Here is a 24,620-nt window from a genome sequence, read left to right as displayed (position 1 = left end):
ACTGATAAATTCTGGTAGAATGGCTGTTAGTATTGTTTTTAGAGGAATTTTTGGTTAAGGATAACAACCATCACAAGCAGGATGGTGACCTGTGGGTTGAATACACGTACCAGGTCACCTATTACAGAAGTAACTCAGCTGAGATCTCTGTTGAATTTATATCATTCTCAGAGGTTCTGAGAGTCCATACCTGGTTCTCAGAGGCATCAATATCAGTCTTAGGAGCCCAGGGTGAGAAAGTCTTGTCTGCCTAGTAAATTCAAATTTGCTGTTCAGCTCACCAATTTCATATAATATTAAAATGAAGACCAACTAGAGCTCCTCTTTAAACTGACTAGAAGTCTGTGTTTTGCTTACAGTATGTGTCTTACTAAATCGTACACAGTTTGAACAGCACTGTTCATGCCCTGTTTACACCTGCTTCTGGCATTGAACCATCATAAATGCTATAGTATACCCCTGTAATGAATTTTCTGAAAATAGGATAAAATACTTCTTTTCTACAATCTTTCAGCTAATGGTTTGTGCCAATAGATTGACTACTGTGTAGAAACCAGCAGGATATGAAAATGTTCAGCTTATGGCTTACTAAAACTGGAAAAATGACACATATTTCTGATTTCATTTACCTGAACACACCTCCCAAGTCTCACAAACCATTTGCAGGCATTTTGCCATCAACGAATATAACTGATCTCATGAGGATTACCCAAATAACAATGTAGAAAAACATCTTTAGGGAAATCTGATCTTAGCCCCAAAGTCTATTTACCAAGAAATATTGAAATTAAATTACAGTGGAAGTATTTTTCAAAAGTCAATAGCCCAATGGTCCTGTTCCTAGTCTGATATATATATTTGCTGGTTTGTATACTAAAATTTGCTCTTTTATAAAAGATTCTTGGGATTTTATAAATGACATGCCTGTATACATCCTAAACAAATATCTTAGTTAAAAACACTGCTCAATGAGTTTTTAAAATGAAAATATTCCATCCTGCTCTTTAGCTCTTTTTGCTGGCAACTCACTCCCTACCTGCCCAGAAACAAAGGCATAAATGCCCAAGCAGCCAAGATACATCTATCTCTGTAACAGAGAAGCAAGTGATGTTAATGGTACCAGCACGATCTCTGCCTGGCTGAATCCAGCAAAGACAAGTGATTCATGGCTGACTTGAGAACATTCCTTCTTGCTTTCTAAGTGAAAACATACATCGAAAAAGACCCTTGGTTTATATATAAAGTATAAGCAGCAAAGGTGTGCTGTCTTAATTTTCAGTCAAACCCTCAAGACATCCTCCATGGCATCAGTATTAAAGCAGGAACCCGGACTACATTTTCCTACTCGATAATAAGCTATGGAAGTTGCATGGGGTCGAGTCTCTAGGAAATCCTCTCTTTCTTTGAAAAAATGTCATTGGTAAGATAGGAGATTGGCACCACAATGAGCAAAATATAGTGCGGGCTGATACGCATTGTCAGGTAGAATTTGGTTTGAGACACTGACTTTTTGTCTGTGTGGTGTCTCCGTTCCAAAGAAGATGGAAGATGCAAAATTGCAAGTTTCCAATCTCTGGTTAATGTGGTCTATACAATTGAATAATGTATAAGGAGATGTTCCTTTGATAATGTCACAATTATTCATTGTACAGCCATAAACTCAAATATTCACATTAACAGCTAGGTATTATTTTTCTTCTCTGAAATTAAGTGAGCGGCATCAGTGGTCATAAATGAGAGCATTCATCAAAGGCGGAGCCATGGCAGAGGATTAAGCGAATGCTGATGAAGTGTCCAGATTCCCATAACTTGGAATGGAGCTGCATTCAGCATTCCTTTATTATCCATCTGCCACATAACAAAAAGTCTCCTATATTTAATGCAGGTTTGCCCTAGGCCACGTAATAGGATTAGGAATAATTTCTACAAATTTACAAAAACAAATCACATGGGAAGGCTTAGAATTTGCTAATAATTTCTCCATAGCTGGGAGATCAAAGGATTGTAAGAGTCCCTAGCCAGGCGGTAGTTTGACCCTGGCCAGGCTTTTTTAATGAAAGGGTTAATCTTCTCCGAGGTGACCATAGAGGAGCAGATAGTGTGACCAAAGGCAGATTCAGGCCCCCAAAAAACAAGGAAGAAAATAGTCTGAAGAGTACAACAGCAAGAAAACATTTACAGAATCACACTACATTTTCTGGTTTGAAAAAATGAAACTGCAGAGTGTCATTGAAAGAGGCGAGACAAAGAGGGCCGGCTGAGAAGCAAACCCAGGAAAGATCAAAACCCCTCACCATTGCCTTGAAGAAAAGAAAGAAATTAGGCTGCATGCTTCTCTTTTTAAAGGTCTGACTCCTTTGTGATCAGGTGAGGGGTACCGTCTCTTGCCCGCTCCACTGTTCCCGTTGGCCTCGGAGGAGGAGCAGGCCCACCTGGCAGGATCCACCAGCACAGGAGGCCAAGGGCCTTGCAAGGTGGTGCGCTATCAGGTGCACCACTTTACAGGAGGCACACTGGGACAGAAAATCATGAATTCTTATAAGGACTCTCCCCATTCTTAAAAGGACATGAAGGTAAACAGAGGCATATTAAAAATGATGAGGGCAGCTAGGAGGAATGGCATTGATCCAGTGTCTTCCATGTCCTGATTCTGATGAGTGACAACCTTCTAACCTGCCTTTTCTTCATCAATGGCTGTAGCAATGTAGCCAGGGATTGCACATGTCTAGAGTACCATCTGCTCTGTATCCTAGCAATGGTTGGGGGTCCCATTGTTAGGAGCATGACTTGTTCTCAAGACATCCTGCACTGACTGCCATGTTTCTCCTCTATCTGTTGTGCCACTCATCAAATGGAGGGGTTAAATATAGAATCTGTCTGATGTTTAAGAGATGGTAAACAATTTCATAGTCTCTGAAGGGTGAAGTAGCCCTTTGACGGGGGTGAGAGGTTTCGGTTTTTAAGCCTCTTAATCTGGGAGTTGATCCAATGAGAGGAAGATCAAAGTTGTCTGCTCATCCACTTCTATTACCTGTTGGTCTGTGAAGACTGAGGTAAAGTCCTTCTTAGCTCACTAAGAGATTGCCTTGAGAGAAAAGGAAGGAGGTTGATTGAGAAGATGGTATCAGTAGTCAGAATGATGCTTTCAAAAGAGGGAAGTTTGGTTTTGGGTTATTCCCTTTTTTTTCCCTTCCAAACTCCTGATAAGAAGCTGGCTTATGATAAAGCCAGCTCCTCTTGCCTATAAAGAAGTCAGAATGCATCAACTTCTTTTCTCCAGGGCCCTGTGGTTCTCTCACTCCTTTCCTTAGAGTTGAGAAAAACTGATTATGTCTGGGCTTCGCTGATGTTGGTAGGGGATAAATGTCAAGATGGACTTCCAGAAAGTTAATATCCTGCCTGCCCGTTTCTTGAAGCACCAAATTTCTTTGTATCGGCAGCATGGAAGAGTGCTTGGTTCTTTTGGCAGAAACAGCTGGTCTGAGACATAAAAATAGACCTGGCACTCCCAGATGTATCGACTTATAAGATATAGGCAATCACAAGGTCATAGTTATTCGACACTTAAATAACAAGCTGAAAAGACAAATTTAGGTGAGTTCTTGGTCTGTCTTTTACTTGGTGAGTGCTTTGCCATGTACTGGGTACTGTCCTAAGTGCTGTACATGTATCTACTCTTTTAATCTCCCTATCATCGTCTGATGGAAGAATATGTATTACTTATACCTTATAGATCAGGAAACTGATTCTTAGAGAAGTTAGCTAATTTACTTAAGAGATGAGAGAGATCTTGGAGGTAACTGAGTTTTGTCCTTATTTCATTTTTCAGATGATTCAGTAGAGACTCTGAGGCAGTAATTGACCTAAATTAGGTCACACAGTTAATGGCACAGCTTGAGCAAGAGAACCTAGGCTCCTGACTGCCTGCCTGTGCAAAATCCTTTCCATGAGAACGTACTGTTTCCCTGCTGCATCCCCAACTAGGAAGCCCTGCCCTTCTCTCTTAACCCAGATTTCCATCACTTCTTTTAAGCACTGCAGACAAATTCATTCAGCCAGCAATTGTTAAAAACCCACTGATGATACAAGCCCTGTTAAATTGGGGGATGTGAAGATGAATAGGTCATAGTCTCTCCCTACCCTTGAAACACTGTCTACAGGGGGAGAGATATAAAGAGAGAGTGGTAGACTGGCAAGGACATTGCTATCTTTGGAGGTATGTATCTAGTGTGTGATGACAGCTGAAGAAAGAAGACAGAACTCTTTTTTGTTCTTACAAGTTTTTATTAAAATTCAAATTATTTAACATCTAGTGTGGTATTGGTTTGAGGAGTAGAATTTAGTGGTTTATCACTTACATAGAACACCCAGTGCTCATCACAACATATACCTTATACTTCTTAATGCCCATCACCCATTTAGCTCATCCCCCACCTTCTGGCCCCCAAACAGCCCTCAGATCATTCTCTATTATTAGGAGTCTCTTATGGGTTTGCCTCCCTCTCTGTTATTATCTAATATTTCCTTCCCTTTTCCCCTATGTTCATCTGTTTTGTTTCTTAAATTCCAAATATGAGTGAAATCATATGGTATTTGTCTTTCTATGACTAACTTATTTCACTTAGCATAATACATTCTAGTTTCATCCACGTTGCTGCAAATGGCAAGATTTCATTCTTTTTGATGGTTGAGTAATATTCCTCTGTATGTGTGTGTGTGTGTGTGTGTGTGTGTGTGTGTGTGTGTATGTATGTATACACACCACCTCTTCTTTATCCATTCATCAGTCGATGAACACTAGGCTCTTTCTGTAATTTAACTATTGTTGATAATATTGCTCTAAACATTGGGGTGCATGTGCCCCTTTGAATCAGTATTTTTGTATCCTTTGGGTAAATACCTAGTAGTGAAATTGCTCAGTCATAAGGTAGTTTTGTTGTTAACTTTTTAAGGAAACTCCATACTGTTTTCCAGAAAGGCTACACCAGTTTGCATTTCCCCCAACACTGTTAGAGGGTTCCCCTTTCTCTGCAGCCTTGCCAGCATCTGTTGTTTCCTGAGTTGTTAATTTTAGCTGTTCTGACAGGTGTGAGTTTATATCTCACTGCAGTTTTGATTTGTATTTCCTTGATGATAAGTGATTTTGAGCATCTTTTCATGTGTCTGTTAACCATCTGGATGTCCTTTTTGGAAAAGTGTATATTCATGTCTTCCCATTTCTTAACTGGGTTGTTTGTTTTTTTGGGTGTTGAATCTATAAGTTCTTTATAGATTTTGGATACTAAGCCTTTATCAGGTATGTCATTTGCAAATGACACTCTGTAGGTTGCTTTTTAGTTTTGTTGACTGTTTCCTTTGCTGTGTAGAAGCTTTTTATCTTGATGAGGTCCCAATAGTTCATTTTTGCTTTCGTTTCCCTTGCCTCTAGCAGTGTGTCTAGTAAGAAGTTGGTATGGCTGAGGTCAAAGAGGTTGCTGTCTGGGTTCTCCTCTAGGATTTTGATGGTTTCTTGTCTCACATTTAGGTCTTCATCCATTTTGAGTTTATTTTTGTGTATGGGGTAAGAAAGTGGTCCAGTTTCATTTTTCTACATGATGGTGTCCAGTTGTCTCAACACTGCTTGTTGAAGAGACTGCTTTTTTTCCCCATTGTATATTATTTCCTGCTTTGGTGAAGATTAGTTGACTCTACATTTGGTCCATTTCTGGGTTTTCTATTCTGTCCCATTGATCTATCTATGTGTCTCTTTTTGTGCCAGCACTATACTGTCTTTATAATAACCGCTTTGTTAAACAGCTTGAAGTCCAGAATTGTGGTGCCTTCCACTTTGCTTTAGAGGACTGAACTCTTAATGGTATAAAATCAGAGATCACTTCCTGGAGGAACTTACATTTCAAGTTCGACGTTTCTAAGAGTGATTAAGATTTTACCAGGTGAATCAGGAGATTTGAAGAACAGAATGGGTGAAATCATAGAAGTGTTAGAGTGAATGACTGATTGAAGAACTGAATTAAGGTCAGAATAAATATAATGGACCATACTTTCAGTTGAATGCTGTCAAAGTGTGAAGTAGGGACCAGATAGGCAATGATGAGTATCTGAACTGTGTCAGTGAGAATGACAGGGAGAGAAAAGATCTGAGATGTAAGAAATGAGATTGGCAGGACCTGGTAACATGGGAGGTAAAGAAGAGGGACTCCCTCATTTCTTTCTCTCATAACAAGGCCCATGGTAGTACTTTTCACTAAAATAAGACACAGATGTAGCAGAGTTGGTAGAGAAGATAGTTCTACTTTGAAAAGTAGAACTTAAGTGTCTGTTTGGCACCCACGGCACACTTGTCCACCTGACTGTTGGAAATATGGGTCTGGAGCTCAAGAGAGACAATTGAGTGGGAGATACAAATGTGGGCATCTTCAGCATGTAGGTGGGAAATGAAACCAGGAAATAGATGACATCTTTTCAGGGAGGGTATATGGGATGATAAGACGGCAAAGCCCCAGTTCCTAAGGAGCAAGCAGAGTATGAGAAACCAGCAAGCAAAACAGTGAGGGAGCATTTGGCAGAGGAGCAAGAAAATTACCAGACAAAAAGGTTTATGGCATAGAAGGAAAGGAGGATGGTGGGTCAGTAAGGAGGGAATGGTCAGCAGTGCCAAGGAAATTAAGGACTGGAAAGTAGCCATTGGATGTACCAAATATTAAGAATGGGGATTGGAATAAGAAAAATTTTAGAGGCCTGATTGCAGGAGCTCTGTATGTGAATAAATCGTTGGGAGGAAAGATGGAAAGTGGAGTTTGAAATGAAAGGAAGGTGAGAGAGAAGGCATTCTCAAGGTCTAGGTAAAAGACCAAAGGCATAATAAACCACTATGCATTCATGGGAGGAGCTAGAAGAGAGGATTGGATTGAAGACATGGAATAAGTTCCCAGGGAGAGTTGAGACTGAATAGAATCAAGAGCACATGTAGTCAGGTGGCCTCAGTCATGACTCTGCCTCAACAGGCATGTGAATAGAGGTAACATCTTTCCTTCAAACTGTCTCTCTGGAGCCAGTGATTTACTTGGCGGTTTGTGGAGCTTCCTGACAGCAGTCTGGGAAGATTTAAATGACAGGGGCACAGAATGGGACGGGGAAGGGATTGCTTAGAAGTCATATTAAAGGGGAAAACATGTTCTGATTGATGGTGGAGAGTTGGGATGGGAAAAGCGATTGAATAAAAGTAATGTTTTAGGGATAAGGTGAGAGAAAACGAGACTTCTCTCCAGAGTAATAGATGGAGTGTGACACAAAGCTAACTTAGCAGTAGGGCCTCAGAGCTAAATGCAATCTTGGTGGCGGTGTTACAGCTATCATGAAATTTTTGTAACCCATTGTCCCATCAGGTGTGTGTAAACTGATGGGTGAAAGGGATGTGTGTGATTGTTGAAAGAGCTCTTTCTCCAAATACCAGAATATTTTGAGATCAGCCATTTAGCCCCTCTTCTGTAGCTATCAGTACACAGAAATAGTCATTCTCACTGTGTTTACCAATACTAGAGGAACAATGGTGGTACTTCTCTGTCCTTTGGTGGGTGCTGAGAGTATAGGATTCCATTTGGGGGGCTGGCAGGGCAGCAGCTGCAGGTTGCCTGGTGGCAGAAATGGCAAAGCTTGTCTGACAGGAAAAAAAAAAAAAACAGAAGCTGTCTCACAGGGATCTGGAATGCTCTGGGAGATGAAGCCCCAAACCACCACCGTGCAGCAGCAAAGAGGGAGTCCGTGTTCTGTTTTACAAAAGTTGCCATTGGCTGCTCAGCAGGAATCAGTATGCAGGCAATGCTGACTGCGGATGGTGGCAGTGTTTGTGGTGGCTTATTGGAGAAGCTGGCATTAGGGTGCCAGTTTTCATTATTTAAGTCAGAACTGCAGGTTTGGTTTACCAGGGCCAATCCGTGAAAACACCAAGAGCAAGCAATGTGCTTCTCAAGTGGTACAGTGGAGTATTTAAAATCAACAGAGTCTTGATTCTTGATCTTGGCTCAGGTCATGATTACACGGTTTGTGAGTTTGAGCCCCACATCAGTACAGAGCCTGCTTGGAATTCTCTCCCCTTCTCTCTCTGCCCCTACCTCACTGATGTTCTCTCTCTCTCTCTCTCTCTTCAAATAAAGAAATAACTTAAAAAAAAAAAAAGAAAATCAACATAGTGCTGAATTCCAGTCACAGCTCTCCCAAGTACTGGGGCAAGTTATTGAACTTCCCTAAACCCTGATTTCTCATCTAAAACTACCTCTTCAGGCAGTTCAGACACTTACTTTAAATGTCAGACAATGTAGGTGCTCTAAAAGCAGCTGGCAATAAAGCCTAACCAGTAGCTCATTGGAAGTTGTAGCATTTGAGGGTAGGACCTGAATGAGTGGAGGTTGGTGATACTGAATGTTAATGTTAATGGCTACTTGATGTCATAGGTTGGGGGAACTTGGACATTGTAATTAAATTGTTTCCCATCTTTCCACTTAAGTATAGTAAGCAGGTTTACTCAAAGTTAAGAAGAAAGTAGAGACAGTTAATTACATTAGAAGGCTGCTGAGCTTTCAAAAACAAAGGGATTCCTGGATCTGCACTCTCAGTCTGTAGTGTAGCTTGTTCAGGTACATTTTCTTCCCTTTCTTCCGTGTTCTCTGATTTCATTCGTTCTTTCTTCAAGCCGTTCAGTATTCTCAAGGTAGATACAGATATATCTATTTATGACTGTATCTGCTACTTATTTTAATTCTATTGATCTAAAAAATTTCACAGAAGTAGAAAAGATAGCAATCTTTTCTAACAAAAAGCTGTTATTGTGTTTCTTGAAGTATGTTTTGTGGAGCTTCTCATGGGATGTTAATGCATCATAAGAAATAAAAACCCTTATTTTACAGACTTGGAAAGCCAGGTTAAAGAGGTTTCATTTCTGTAGTAAAAGTTTCCCAGAGACTTATTGTACTCACATGTACTTGGATCTCCCAAACTTACTTGATCCTTGAAATATTTTGTTTCAGAACTATTGCAAGAACTTGTGTTGAGTGGAACAAGGTTTGGGAAGAGTGTTTCTTGGAAAACATGGGGCATCCAGGATTCTTGGGATCTGAGATGTTAAAGTGGAAATAGTCCTCTAGAGTCTTTTAGAACAGGGAGAAAAGAAAAAGATGGAAGATTTTAGGGACTAGCTCTTGGCATTCTGTGCTCTCTCTTCAAGACAATCCCAATCTATTTATTTTCACACTTAATCAGAACCAGGGAATTTGGGCTGGGGCAATTCATTGGTAACTCAGGCAAAATTCTTCATTAATTTTCCATGGGTGGTATGGCAGTACAATATTGTTTTTTTGTTCGTTTGTTTTAAATACCAGAGATTGACTCTGTTTTTATTCAGTGAATGGCATTGCTTTCTGGCAACAGCATTTTTTGGGGGGTGGAGTATTGAAACCACTACCTTTATTTTTTTACTTTTTACTTTTTTTTCAAATTTTTATTGAAATTCTAGTTAGTTAACATACAGTGCAATATTAGTTTCGGGAGTAGAATTCAGTGGTTCATCACTTACATCCTACACCCAGTGCCCATCATAAGAAGTGTCCTCCTTAGTACCCATCACCCATCTAGTCCATTTCCTATGCACCTCCCTCCATCAACCCTTAGTTTGTTCTCTATCTTTAAGAGCCTCATGGTTTGTTTCCATTTCTCTTTTTTACCCTCCTCCTATATGTTCATCTGTTTTGTTTCTTAAATTCCACATATGAGTGAAATCATGTGGTATTTGTCTTTCTCTGACTGACTTACTTTGCTTAGCTTCATACCCTCTAGCTCCATCCATGTTGTTGCAAATGGCAAGATTTCATTCTTTTTGATGGCTGAGTAATAGTCCATTGTATGTATATACCACATCTTCTCTATCCATTCATTAGTCTATGGACTCTGGGCTCTCTCCGTAGCTTGGCTATTGGCAAAAGCAATTTTTTTAAATGTTTATTTTTGAGAGAGAGAGAGAGAGAGAGAGAGAGAGAGAGACAGACAGACAGACAGACTGACAGACACCAAGTAAGCAGGGGAGTGCCAGACAGAAAGGGACACAGAAGCCAGCTCCATGCTGACAGAGAGGTTAATGAGGGGCTCAAGCTCATGAACCATGAGATCATGACCTGAGCCCAAGTCAGATGCTTCACCGATTTAACCCAGGTGCCCTGGCAAGAGCAATTTTTATAGCAAATATTCTGAACAGTGATCAGGGCCAGGGATATGATTTTTTTTTAATAGTAACTAAAACATATCATTAAGTGTTGTTATGGATATATTTTTAAAGAGGACTTTTATATAGGATTTAGCTGTTTCATGTATTATTATTATTACTTTTCTTAGAGAATGTGAGCAGGTGTGGGGCAGAGGAAGAGGGAGAGAGAGAATCTTAAGCAGGCTCCACATCCAGCACAGAGCCCGATGTGGGGCTTGATCTCACAACCCTGAGATGTTGACCTGAGCCAAAACTGAGTTGGATGCTTAACTGACTGAACTATCCAGTCAGCTGCCCTTGTTTCCTGTATTCTTAATGATTCTCTCTTAACTAGGCCATGGTGGAAGTTATTCATAACCAGTCATTATTTTAATTATAGTACACAACCCTTGTTATTAACCCTGGTTAATGCTTCTTAACCAGGATTGGTAGGCATGAAAAGTCCTGTATGCTGTTTATTAAAAATATGTGAGATTGGGCTCACACCCACAGATCTGATGGGATTTGTGAGGGGCTCCCCAAGTTTGTGTTTTTTACAATGCTCTTGGGGAGATTATGATACATACATTGAGTTGAGAATCACTGAGATGAATGTAATTAACAGAAATGGATTATTTTTCATTTATGAAATAGCATGATGTGCTACACTTTACATAATTCTCATTGATGAAAGTGTCTGTAAGAATGTACATTTTTTTTATTAACATTTTTTTTAACATTTATTTATTATTGAGAGACAGAGCATGAGCATGGGAGGTGTAGAGAGAGGGGGAGACACAGAATCTGACACAGGCTCCAGGCTCTGAGCTGTCAGCACACAGCCCAGTGTGGGACTTGAACTCGCAAACTGTGAGATCATGACCTGAGCCGAAGTTGGATGCTCAACTGACTGAGCCACCCAGGTGCCCCAAGAGTGAGTGTACATTTTAAATTAAAAATGACTGGGGCACCTGGATGGCTCTCTTGGTTAAGTGTCCGATTCTTGGTTTTGTCTCAGGTCATTATCTCATGGTTTGTGATTTTGAGCCCCACATTGGGCTCTGTGCTGACAACTCAGAGACTGTTTGGGATTCTTTCTTTCTACACCTCTCTCTGCCCTTCCTTGCCTCTCTCTCTTAAAATAAATAAACTTTTAAAAAGGTAAAAAAAAAAAAGTAAAAATGATTAGCAAACAGTCCTTTTGGTGTCTGTGTCTCTTACCATCTAAGCTTTCCTTTGGAGGTAAATTTGGTTATGAGTGGTAAAGTGAGGGGAAAAGCAGGAGACTGGCTCATTTTGTTGTAGATTGATAGGTACCAGACTCTTTTTTGAGGAAACTTCCATAAAACTGTGATTTATACGTACTTTTGATTAAGGGAAATACATGAAATTTCAAGGTAAGAAAAATAAGGAGCAGCTGAATCTCTGGGGGAGGCTCTATCAAGAGAGGTGATAATGAGGAGGAAGTAATGGAGATGAGCTTTCATTTGTTGGCCTGATGTTCACATTAGCTCATTCTACTCAGATCATTGGTATAACTACCAATGATGATATTTTGGATTTGCAAAGAATAGAGACACTTAAACCACATGGCATTCCCATGAGGACATTGCTTTAAAAATGACAATGAATGATTTTGCAGAAAATGGGATGTTTGTCAAATTATAGGATCAAATTCTATTATCCTTCAGTGTGGGGAGGAGGAAATCCTGGTTAGCAAAGTATTACAACATCTGTAAATCTCTTAAATAAGCTTTCTAGGATGAAATGATGAAATGATAGCTTACTGTGCGCAGAGGGTAAGATCCAATTATTCTCATATTAACAGTTTTAGCTTTTTTGTTTTTTTGACCTGCTAGCAAGCTAAGAAATGGTTTTTGAAAGAAAGGGTTGGGATTTCACTAACTGCTTGTGGAATGGATGAGAGGGTGATGTGTCTATGACATCTGTCACCCTGCTGATCTCCTGGGTTGATTCAGAACTGTCCTAGAATGGAATCTGAGGATAAATTGGACACTGTGTGGATTAGGGCATGAGTTTTCTTTGAGTAGCTTGGCTTAAAGTCTAATTGCCTCAATCACACAGCACCTTTGAGAACCTTGGATTCTCAAGAATCAACCACCTTAATCCCTACTTGTTAATCCTTCAGGGAAATTGTGCATGATATTATTACATATTGTGGATGATTTTGTTTTATATATATTCAAACCATAGGAAGATGCATGACCCTATCTAATACCTGTTTTATTTAAAATGGATTATTTGCCCAAACTTCTCTAATTAGAACTGACTAGAATCTCACATTCCCATCCCATCCCCACAAAATACTCAACCCAAATATTACAGTATAATTGAAATTAGATTAAAAAATTAAATGACATTTTGTGAGCTGTTTAAAAGGGTCAGAAATGTGTTTGAGCACTACCAGATTAACCTTTGCTCATTTGGGAAAATGCAGACTTCAATAGGGATTTTGTGGCTGGGGTTGCACTTGCTAAAAGTTTAAAACAGTAATTTTTTCCTAAGAAAGGTCATCTTGAGCTAAAATGTCAAATAAATTATTTAGATTACTGAATTAGAAAAGTGAGGATCTGACAGGCTGAATTTTTTATGCACATTAGCCACAGCCAGGGTCTCTCTATGCTCTTTTTATTAGGTAAAGTGCACCCCCTTGCCTCTTATTAAAAAATCTCTCCATTTAGTCCCATACACTTCCTTTGATAGATGACTGCTGCTTTTGAACATCCAAATACACGAGGCTGCTGAATTCATATGGCCCGTATTCATCTTGTATGCCTCTAGGCTGGATTCCAGCAAAGAGGCAAACGAGAGTGGGGAGGGGGTTGGCACCAAGAAAAGAGCATACATGTAAGCTAATACACCAACAGTGGTTGATTGTATGTATGTATACAAAGACATAAGTGTGTATATAAACATATATATTATATATATATACATATATATATATATATTTAAGCAAGATAACCTTAGACTTTAGTAAAACAGATACCCTTTCCAAGGATATATGATATGTAGCGTGTTTCCAATAGGAAACATGTAGTATTATCAGATTGTTTCCACTTAAGAAATAATACCAAAAATTCAAATGACTTTGTGACCCTGTGACCTAATTCTAGAAGCAAGGACACTCTTTGAAGGAACCTGTAGGTGCCACTGCCACCTTGGGGATATGGCAGTTTTCTGATTAGGGCTAATTTCATACAATAGTCTGAACCTTTCAAAAAACTTTCTTATTGCAGGTAGATGTTGCCAGCACTAGTTTTATATTAAACATGAGGAAATTGAGTTATAGAGCTGTCAAAGCTAGTGATAGGGCTTGGTTGCTACACAGACTTGCAGACTTGAGTCCTAATATTGTCTCCTGGCTCCTTCTTCCCCAGGATGTCTATGGCAAATCTTAAGCAGAGTTCTTTAGAATGTTTAGTTGAATGTTTTGATGGCTATAGGTGGAAATGCCCATGGCATTTTTAAGTGTGTTTATATCTTTTATACATAAAATATAGTATTCTGAATTTGTATGAGACTTTTAATTTCTGTCTCTTATATTTCATCTACTATATCTATCTGTATCATATCTATGTATCTATATCTATATTTATATCTATCTACATATCTAATTTTCCTTCAGAGTACTTTGCTCTCTAGCATAGTTATTTTTCCAAGGGGCTTTTCACATCTATCTCAATAAATTCTTCTTACACAACTAAGGACCCTGAAGCTTTGAGAACCTAAATATTGTATAAGACTGGGGTAGAGTTGAGATTAGAACTCAGAATATATAGGTTCTTGGTTCTGAACCTGGGGTAAAGTTCTATCCATTCATTTTCTTCCTTTTCCTTCTTTTAGTTCATTCCCTGCCTCCACCCTCCATCCCCATTTTTTCTTTATTTCCTCTTCTTCCTTGTGTCTTTGCCTGTCTACCAACCACTCCCTTACTTGCACAGCATTGGTACCCTGTATTTCCAGGTGTTCTTGCAGTTGAGCAGAGCTTAATGGGTAGTTGTGGCTAATGAAATGTGGGTAGAAATGACGTGTGTCACTTCTGGGTTGAAGAATTGAAAAGCTATTCACCCCTCTAGCTATGTCCATTGTCTTGGCAGTTGTGAAATAGGACTTGAGTTGTGATGATAAGATTAAAACTTTGAAGTCAACCATGTGGAGATGCTCTGGAGGGACATGGTTATTTGTAATGACTCTATATGAGGAACACATTACCTTTTCTTGGGTTAAGCCTTTGGCATTTCAGGGTTATTTATTACCACAGCATAACCTAGTTTATTCTGACTAAAGCAGATTAAGGATGATTTTTGTTCAGAATTTTATTTTCAGGGGTACCTGGATGGCTCATTCGATTAAGAATTCAACTCAGGTCTTAATCTCACAGCTCTTGGGTTTGAGCCTCCCATCAGGCTCTATGCTGACAGCTCAGAGCCTGGAGGCTGCTTCAGATTCTGTGTCTTCCTCTCTGTCTGCCCTTCCCCACCTCATGCTCTGTCTGTCTCTCTCTCTCTCTCAAGAATAAACATTAAAAAAATTAAAGAAAAAGAATTTTATTTTCAATAAAAATACATTTTTTGTTCTTTTGTTCTTCTCTAGACTCTTTGTGCTAACTGTTTTCCTTTTATGTAGGGTCTCTGAATATCAAAGTTCATGTAAGGTGAGCATTCTCTTCCTTCACCCTCAATAATTTTTCTCTGTACATTTTTAGATAATGCCTATATTTGATCTCTCTACATGGGTAATAATAAATCAAGAAGTGCTGACACAAAAAATGTTATGTCCCAATATTTCTTACATGTATTTGAAGAGAAGAGTCCCTGGCAATTTTGGAGTTTACAAATGTCCAGTTCTGGAGAAAAAGTTCAAAAGAAGAAAATGAAAGTGTTTCAAAATGTCTATTTCTTTTCTATCACTGTAAAAATAAAGACATATTGTGTTACCCATGGCCCATTAGATCACTGAAATTTGGAATGCATGACTGTGGTTTTCAATTGATGTTTAATTTGAAAGCATCTGAGAAGTGGCCTAGGAATTGCTGGGCCCTAAATATGATTTTCCAAATATCATCTACATTTTTGGCATTGAAGCTTAAAAAATTGGCTGATTCAATACAAAGGACAGCTCAAACTTTCTCAAGCTTAAATTCTTTGTAGGGGGTAATACTCTTTGAGGGATAATGTATTTCTAAGCAACTTTCTTAAGTTAAGAAAAGGCCTCTGGAACTAAGAAAGCTTTTATTTGTGGCCCAAGATTTTGTATGTTCTATTGAGTGCATGTGCACCTAGGTATAATTCTGATTTACCCAGAGTACAGTAGAGATTGAGGTAAGGGTGTGTTATATCATTTATTCATAGTTCCATCCCCAAACAGCATTTCTAAAGTATCCTTAGAACAGGAACTTTGAGTGATTCCTGAATGAGGTCCAATCTACTTTGGCTTTATATTTCTTTATAATTTAGTCTCTCTCTGTACAAACTACTTTCATTAGCTACACTCTCTGGTCCAGTTGAATAGCTCATTCTGAGGCTTTGTTCATCTGTTCCCTAACTTGAGGTTCTCTTCTTTCCTTCTTCTTTCTTACCTTGATTGACCTATTCTTTAAGAGCAAGCTTTCACACTAAACCTTCTTTTATTACTAAAGGCAAAAAATTTCTAATGGCTACCTTGGGACTAAATTCGACTTTATTTACCTTGCCCAGTAAATCATAAATCACATGTGGGAGACCTAGGGAATGAGGGTTAAGATGGAATCATTTTTTACAGAGTCCAAGAAATGGAGCCAAACTTTGAAAGCTGAGAGGTGACTAATCACTCATCAAGCAGGGTATATAAGAAAATGAGATAGAATTGATAATAGGCAAACCAAAACAAACAAAAACAAATAAGTTGTATTTGGGCAAAATGGGGGCTAATTTCATAATTGCTGAGAATCTACCAGGATGTCCATTTTATTTTAGTTTAGTGTCCCCTGTGGAACTCAGAGTTAACATCTTAAGAGATTGTTTACCAGCTTTCTGTCTCCTCTTACCAAAAAACTAGACTAAAATTTTCTTAGATTGTAATGAAGGCTATGTTACTATTAGTTGATTATATACTTATGATGAAGTATAGTATGATGAAGCTTTCATATATTCTCCAACAGTGCACATATCACTCATTCACCAAGCCATAGGCTTTTCTGTTAGTTGGTGACTCTTAGTTGTTAAGTATTAAAAGCACAACTTTAGCTTAAACTAATGGGAATTTATTGACCCATCAAACAAAGGATGCCTGTGGTTAATTCCTCAAGAAAAGGAAGGTTCTATTATGAATACCTATTCATTTCTACTAAACCAAGTGCTTGGAATGGCTCACACCAAGTATTTTGGCTCCCCGTCTCTAATCACTGGAATAGACCCTGGTTCCATGATAAGAAAAGACATTTCCTTCCAGGCTGGGTATAGCAGAGAGCAATAGGATATAGGGATAGGCAGGTGAAAGATGGTAGGGGAGGGGAATACAAGAGTGGATAGATGTCCTGGCTCAGGAACTTGTTTTCAAGCTCTAGGAGTATCTGTAATAGATTGCAATCTGAATGAGGTCTGTTAGAGTGAGAAACTTGATAAATGTAAACTGAAATCTACATAATTTAGCAGAAGCAAATCTGAAAGTCCTTCTGTGTAGACTTTGTTTTGAATTAGAAATGGGAATGGTAGATAAGATCGGGAAAGCGTGTGTGTGTGTGTGTGTGTGTGTGTGTGTGTGTGTGTGTGTGTGTGTGAATGAGTGAGTGAGAGAGAGAGAGGGAGAGAGAGAGAAAGAGAGAGGGATCCATGATTTCAACAAAATGGTATATTCTAAGTGGAATAATAAGTGATAGGATTAAGCTAATCTAGACTTGAGGAGACATTAGGAAGAAGAAGAAAAGCTGAGTCTTAGATGGTTTTGCAATGCATAGTTTATGCATTTTGTCTGGTTATCAGTCTGGCATGTGTGGTGTACAAGAAACAGGTGGTTCTTTGTCCTGAAGTGCTCTAGAAGGCCCATGTAAAACTGGGATATAAACAGTGGTTCATGGTTGAAACAGATCACAGGACCAGTACATTTTCACACAGGAATAAGATGTTCCAGAGAGTCTGAATTATCTTCACTGCAGCTATCAGAGGCTTCCTCACCATCTTCACCTGATCCCCAAGGCTTGTATTTCATTCACTTGTAGAGAAACCCTATCCTCCTTTGTTATCTAACATTTTTTGAAAAGTAGGGGACAGATTTCTCTGCAAAGGGTCTGAGGAACTTAGTGATACTCTGGTTTTTTGTTTGTTTGTTTTATAGGACTCTACTAACTAAATGAGCTAAAATGACCCCTGTAAATTGGCCTCTCTGTTTATTTCTTTATAGCAGGCTAGGAGAGTCAGCTTAAAGTCTAGTGGTACCAAACTAAAAATATTACATATATAGTTGCTTTAAATATTACCCAGAGAAGTATATTTTAAGCATTGAGAGCACATACCCAAAAAATTACATCTAATATCTGCCACCTGTAGATAAGACAAACCCTGTAGCTGTGAAAGACCCCAAATGGCTACTGCCCGTAAAAGCTCTCTGGCCCAGCGATTGTAGAGTGACATCGTCTAGGCATCTCAGCCCCATGTCTGATTTCTCTGTACTCCCAAGAATTCCATTGTCCTCCTCACCTTTCTTGGTGTTAGCCCTATGCCAACACTGGTCTTCTCTCATGTAGTGTTGTCAAAGCACTGCCCAGTAAAGCTCACTGTCATCTTATACTCCTGTCTTTTTCTTGATCAGCCCCGAGAGCCTCGAACTTATCACAGATACCTCTATATTTTTCAAGAATAAGCAAAAGTGGTATTACCAGTATTTACCAGCTATGAGAGTGGGTATCAACTATAAGCCACTGACACACTTCACCTTGATAGAGTGCCACCAGATAGTCAAACAGATTAGATTTAATCACGTATTTATTCATTCATTCAGCAATGTAATGAGTACATACAATGTGCTAGACATTATTCTGAAACTCCATCAACTATTGCTAACTGAAGGTGTTAGACCACTTTTGAGTACATCAGATGAGATTTAGTAGATCTGGCTGTGCTGGCATAGCTGTGAAATTCTGACAGGGGATCCCATAAGGAGTGTGGCCTTCAGGCATGGGCCTTCTGGACAAGATGCTGGGACAGTGGTCTAGATCCCTAGAATATACAAGAACTATTGGCCAAATTGTAGAGGATATAGGCCCCCTAAACTTTTAGGAAACCAGTGGATAATTGGACCATGGCTTGACCAGAAAATCTTTAGGTGGTGTCATCAAGCTTTTAGAATTATCCTGATAGCCCAAATAAGCTTGTTGCAGTCAGGCCCTTATCTGGGAGTGTTCTCAGGTAAAACAATTGCTGCTTTATTGTGGTAAGCATGAGTCTACCATAAATTGATTTCAGATACTGGAGAACTTAGACTGTCTTAAAGGTGTATGACACCTTCAACTTCTTAAACACTTCAACCATTTTTGGGATCCAGTTGAACCCAAGGTCTTCCTGTAGGTGGTGTTGCAGAGTGAATTGTGTCTCTCCCAAAATTCACATTTTAAACCCTAATCCCCAATACAATGTGACTATTTGGACATAGGGCCCATAAAGAGGTAATTAAAGTTAAATGAAGTCATAAGGTTGGAGCTTTAATGTAATAGAACTGGTGTCCTTATCAGAAGAAGAAGTGACATCAACAATGTACACACGGAAGAAATTGTCAGGTGAGGACACAGCACGAAGGCAGCCATCTCCAAGCCTAGGAGAGAGGCCCTTGGAGAAACCACACCTGCTTCTGGTCTTGGATTCCTAGCCTCCAGAACTGTGAAAATGGAAAATTCTCTTATTTAAGCCACCCAGTCTGTGGTGTTGGTTATGGTAGCCCCAGCTGACTAATACACGTGAGTTGTCTTCAGGTTAGATTTGCAACATATGTGAGAAATAGATATAAGAAACCTCTGAAGCATGAAGCGAGGGAAGATCTGTAATAGCTTAGAGACCTGTCATTTCAAAAACATGGGTTATATGCTAGGTTTTCTGGTTTTACAGGACAGATATAATTTTATAGAAATCTAAGAATAGAGGTTCTAAAGGTTGTGGTCCTGGCTTCAAGAAGGATCCCAGCTTCAAGGATCCCAGCAACAGGAATACTTGGTATTCACTCTCATTTTCCACCACCAGTGTGAATGAACCTGACTTGGGTCTGTGTCTTTCCTTTCTGCCTTCAAAAACCCTATTCTTTTTTTTTTTTCATGCTAATCTATATATAGAGTTTTTTCTTCTCTATAAATTCTGTTAAATTTCAGCTGACAAGTGACCGATGAATGGGCCTGTTTCTTTCTCAACTTCTATTATCTACTTATTTGTTCTATAATTCAGTCTTTAGAATTCTTGATAGTTCTGGCTAACTTTTGAAGAATGGGAACCTGGACCAAAGAAGTCTCTGGCCTCATCACCTCTCCCTAGAAGTAAATGAAATAGAGCCATGGGACCCAATACCTTGTTACCTCAGGGCTAGAAGTGGGTTGTGAATGGGAAGGTAATCTGATTCTCAGCCTATACTCCATTGACACTTTTGTTGGCATTTTCCACATCTTCTAAGGGAAAAGGGCAATAGCCCAGGAGTATAACTTTGGATCACTCAAAAATAAAATAATTTGATATTATACGAGGATAATACCTTGCAGTTGTCTTTGGCCCATTTCTGTGAAACACTTGTGGAGTCCAGGTCCTGTGAATGAATATATGGATATAAAACCCAGGTCCAAGAATTACATTCCATTCCTGACCCTCCTCTGCAAGAGGTTGTAAAGATTGTGGTTCATTAGGTGCTGGAGCATTGTTTGGATGCTGAATAAGCTAAAGGGCTAAATATAACAAATTGGTTCAAGTACTGCTTGGCCTTCTACTCATTTCCTTCCTGTGAGAGTGCATGTTGTACTCTTGGAGACATAGGCTTATTAAAACCTGGTCTCCTCGAGCTCTTGTAGCAGGTTGAGTATTTGAAGGAGTAGTTAGTTATCTGTCCAGCACTTCAGTACATTTAAGTCACATTCAAAAGATCAAAAATGCTTCTTATGCTGACTCATCTGGGAACTGAGCTGGCCATAAAATTGTCCAAATGAATTAGAAATTGAGATAGCACATACAGATTTTCTAAAAATATTTCAGGTAGTTGTTGGGATGATGGCCAGATGTGGCATTTTGCTTTGTGGATAAGAGTGAATTGTGTGTATATATATTAGTCAATCATACCAAAATGTGTCCAGACATCCTGAAAGAGGTCGGTTTTCACCCAGAGGAAGTAATCTCAAATCTCAAAAGTAAACCCAGAGAACTAGAGCATCTAGCACACTCACTTGCTTCCACACTTTCTGTGTGCCCCAGGGATGTATTCCTAATGGAATACAATCTGGTTTCCAACCATAGAGTTGAGTCATAACTAGAATGAGTGATGAAAGTATAGGAGCTCAAACAAATGGGGGTGAGTGAGGTGATTTACTGAGTTATCTATCCTGGAGAATGCTTACGAGAGAGAGAGAGAGAGAGAGTGAGAGAGTAAGAGTAAGAGTAAGAGTAGAACTAGTATCCAGAAATGGAGATACAGATGAACAGCAGGTAGTATAAATGAGGAGGAAGATATGGGCAGCACAGGACAGAGAATAAGCAGCAATTGGTAATGGACAGGCTGAAACCAGTGACTAAGAAGAGGAAGCTGAATATGTGGGAGTTAAATTATTTGCTGGTACATTTTACATTTCACCAGCAGTACTGCTGGACTGGGAGCAGGTAATTAAATGGATGTAGCTGTGAGACACAATAGCCATTTCACTGTCTCTGAAATCCTGTTAAACTTACAGTCAGCTACATAATTGGGCACTTATTTCATATGTTAGCTCTTTAAGCATTGGTTTTATACTTCACAGCCTATGCTGCAATCCACTAGGAACATTAATGGGTTATACAAGGAATGTTTCTTGATTGATTGATGGATGGAGTCCTTTATTTGTAGATATTTTATGTAATCGAGCCACTGTTCATTTTATGTTTGCAAATACTTTTCCAAGTGTGTGTTGAACCTGATTCCTAAATATATCCAAGTTTTGTGTCTTATGTATATATTTTTTGCCTGCTTTATCAACCAAATGAATCCCCTCTCATCTGCTGACCACAGTAGGACAATAGGTGAGATTTGGGGCACTGAATTGCCCATTGGTACATCTTTACATCTTCTAGATTTGGGGGATAAAGACTGAAATATGAAGGCAGCTGCTGGAGAGGAGTTATTTAACCTAGGGTTGTTGCCATATCACAACGGGGCAGTGGGAAACAATAAAAAAGGGGGTGGGACAGGCAGATGATGAATTTATTCATTATGTCGTATTTTTGAAAGACTGACTCAGACATTTCCCTTTAGCCATTAGTGACATGCAGCCAGTACTCAAACCATTTATCAGTTGACAAAAAAGAGCTTCTAATGATTCAAGTCCTGAATAATGATGGGGAAACCTGAAGAAAGGTGGGTAAAGTTCATCTGTAATTATGAAAGGGTGTGTTTTCCACCCTTTCCCTCCTTCAGCAGTGAGCAAACACCAACATTGTTAGTGTCAGGGCCTCCCTTATTCTGTCCTTTGAAAGGCTCTAAGCTGTTCTCCTTATGTTGGTTTTAATAGTTATCTTAGGTAAAGCCTGATTTTCTATATACAGACTTTGGGGGAAAAAAAGCTTTCCTGATTATAGCCAATCTTTATGATTTCTGGAAACTTAGTTTCTTAGGAACTAAATTACCAGACCAGAGCTGACTATTCCCAAAACTTTGATGGCTAACTGAGGAGGTAAAGTGGTAATTCCTATACTCCAGGAACAGGCTTCCATTAGTTCTAAGAGCAGGACAGGAGTTGACCTTTGGGGGAGATGTTTTCTTCTTTGGAGAGCTGTCTTGTCTTAGCTGTGACTTTCTTAAGTCATGAACTTGTCATGGACTGTTTTTGACATTGCTTAAAAAAAAAATCTGAAGGCCAAAATGGGATGTTGACTTCTCAAACAATTTGAAAGAATCTCATGGAACTTGGTGAAGATTTTTTTTAGTGAAGGAACTTGGGATTTCTTCTGGTGGACATGGGTACAAGTTATCTGGGACTCACAGGAAGGGAAAATATGGGAAAAGATCCTGTTCTGTGTTAGGGAACAGGGTCCTAAAACAGTTGGCAGTTGAAGGACCAGGGGAGAAGATGATCAGTAGTTTATGTCTGTGACATAATTGTAGATCAGCTCAAGAGGGAATTACATAATTTGAGCAAAAAATTCTTTATACAAAGACCAACGTGCAGCCTACTTTTTTTTTTTTTTTTTTGCATAATCGTCTTTGCTTATCAGAAGGTAACTATCCTTTCTGTTCATTTTTTATGTGTCATTTCTAATCTTCCCAAGGCAGAGGGATATCCAAGCCTTATGGGGCAAGGTCATGAAAACAAACTAAGAGGGAAATGTTTTAAATTTTAATATTTTTAATATTTTAAAATGCCTACCATTACACCTTCTGTCCATCAGGAAGAACCCACCATCTCATTTCTATTTCTTAACTCAAACTTCCTTGGAAACATAACATAAAACTTCATGATTTTTAAAAAGTTTTTCTTGACTTGCATCATTCTGATGATTTTTTCACTCCAGTTTCCATGTCAATAGTAATAGCCTCAACCATTTCTATACATCCATGTTTACTGCAATTAGGCATTAGGCAGTGTTCTGAGAGCTTTGCATATATTGACTGATTTAATCTTTAAGCAGTTGTATAAAGTATGTTATATGGTTTTCACATTTTATGCATGAGGGATCTGAGGTCAAGGTTCATAGCTAAGAAGGGCCAAAGATTTAAACCCAAACAATTTAGCTCCAAGGTCTGTTTTTCATGTCTTTATGTCTGGGTTCAATTTGTGATCCTTTTGTTATGCTTGCATTTTGTTTTCTACTGATTTAAATATTTTCTCATATTTGAAAGTTTTTATAAATGAGCTGGATATTGCCATTATAATTTTGTTGAGATCAGGAAGCAGTCTAAAGCTTATTTGTTTGCATAATCATTATAATTTCTAGCACAAAGTGACAGCTCAATGTGTATTTTGTCTAACTAGATTATACTTGGTATTTGATTTCACTCAAGAACTTTTATTAAAATTTGAGTATTGCCTATTCTCTGTGACACTGAAGTACCTTGAATCTTACATAAAAAGTGAATAAGGAACATGTTACAAAATAGGAATATCTATTAATTCATGCAACAAGTAGTTTTTTGAGTATCTACAGTGTTGTAGGCTTTAAGCAAAGCATATCACTGAGCGCTCTCGAATCTTACAGTCTAGATAAGGAGGTCCTCCTAATAATTTGCCATGAAGGAAAAGAAGAACTGGGTATGATCAGAGAGTAGAACAAGGGAATTGGTATGGGTTGAGAGAGTCAAGGAAGGCTTCCTAGAAGAGGTGATGTTTAGAGGTTAAGCTGAGATCTGAAGGATGAACAGAAGTTAGAAGCAAGCCTGAGCACCTCTCTCATGTTATGCATCTCTCTCTCACCTTCTGTTCAGTCCTCTTGCACCAGTCTTATTGAAGACCATCAGATGCACCAGTATCCTTCTTTCTCAGATTCTTTTGTGTGTCCTGCCTACAATTTAAATTTTTAAAAAATGTTTATTTATTTTTGAGAGAGAGAGTGTGAGACAGAGACAGACAGACAGAATGTGAGCAGGAGAGAGGCAGAGATAAGGGTAAAGAGAGAGGAAAACAGAATCTGAAGCAGACTCCAGGTTCTGAGCTGTCAGCACAGAGCCTGACAAGGGGCTTGAACTCACAAACCTGCAGATCATTACCTGAGCCGAACACCTTGGCACCTTGGCACCTCAGAAGGACTGAGCCACCCAGGCACTTCTCTCTTTGCCTACAAGTAATTTCCCTAATCATTCATTTCCATTTCTCTCATTTCAACTCATGTACTTTGGGTATTGATGAACTTTAGGCATTGTTTCTTTTGGTCAGGGTTCTCTGAGAAACAGAGCCAGTAGGAGGTAACTATCTCTACCTCTATTTCTACCTCTACCCATCTCTCCCTCTTTCTCTATCTTGATGTCTTTTGGTATATGAATTCACATGCACATATGTACACACACACACACACACACACACACACACACACACACACAATTTTTCTCAAGAATTGGCTCATGCTATTGTAAAGCTGGCAGAACTGAAGCCTGAGGGCAGCCAGCAGGCTGAGAACTCAGCAGGAGTTGCAGCTGCAGTCTTGAGACAGAATTTTTCCTCTAGGAAACCTCAGTGTTTGCTCTT

The sequence above is a fragment of the Suricata suricatta genome, chromosome 9, assembly GCF_006229205.1.
Source record: "Suricata suricatta isolate VVHF042 chromosome 9, meerkat_22Aug2017_6uvM2_HiC, whole genome shotgun sequence".
NCBI lineage: Eukaryota > Metazoa > Chordata > Mammalia > Carnivora > Herpestidae > Suricata > Suricata suricatta.
This window is presented reverse-complemented; position numbering follows the sequence as displayed.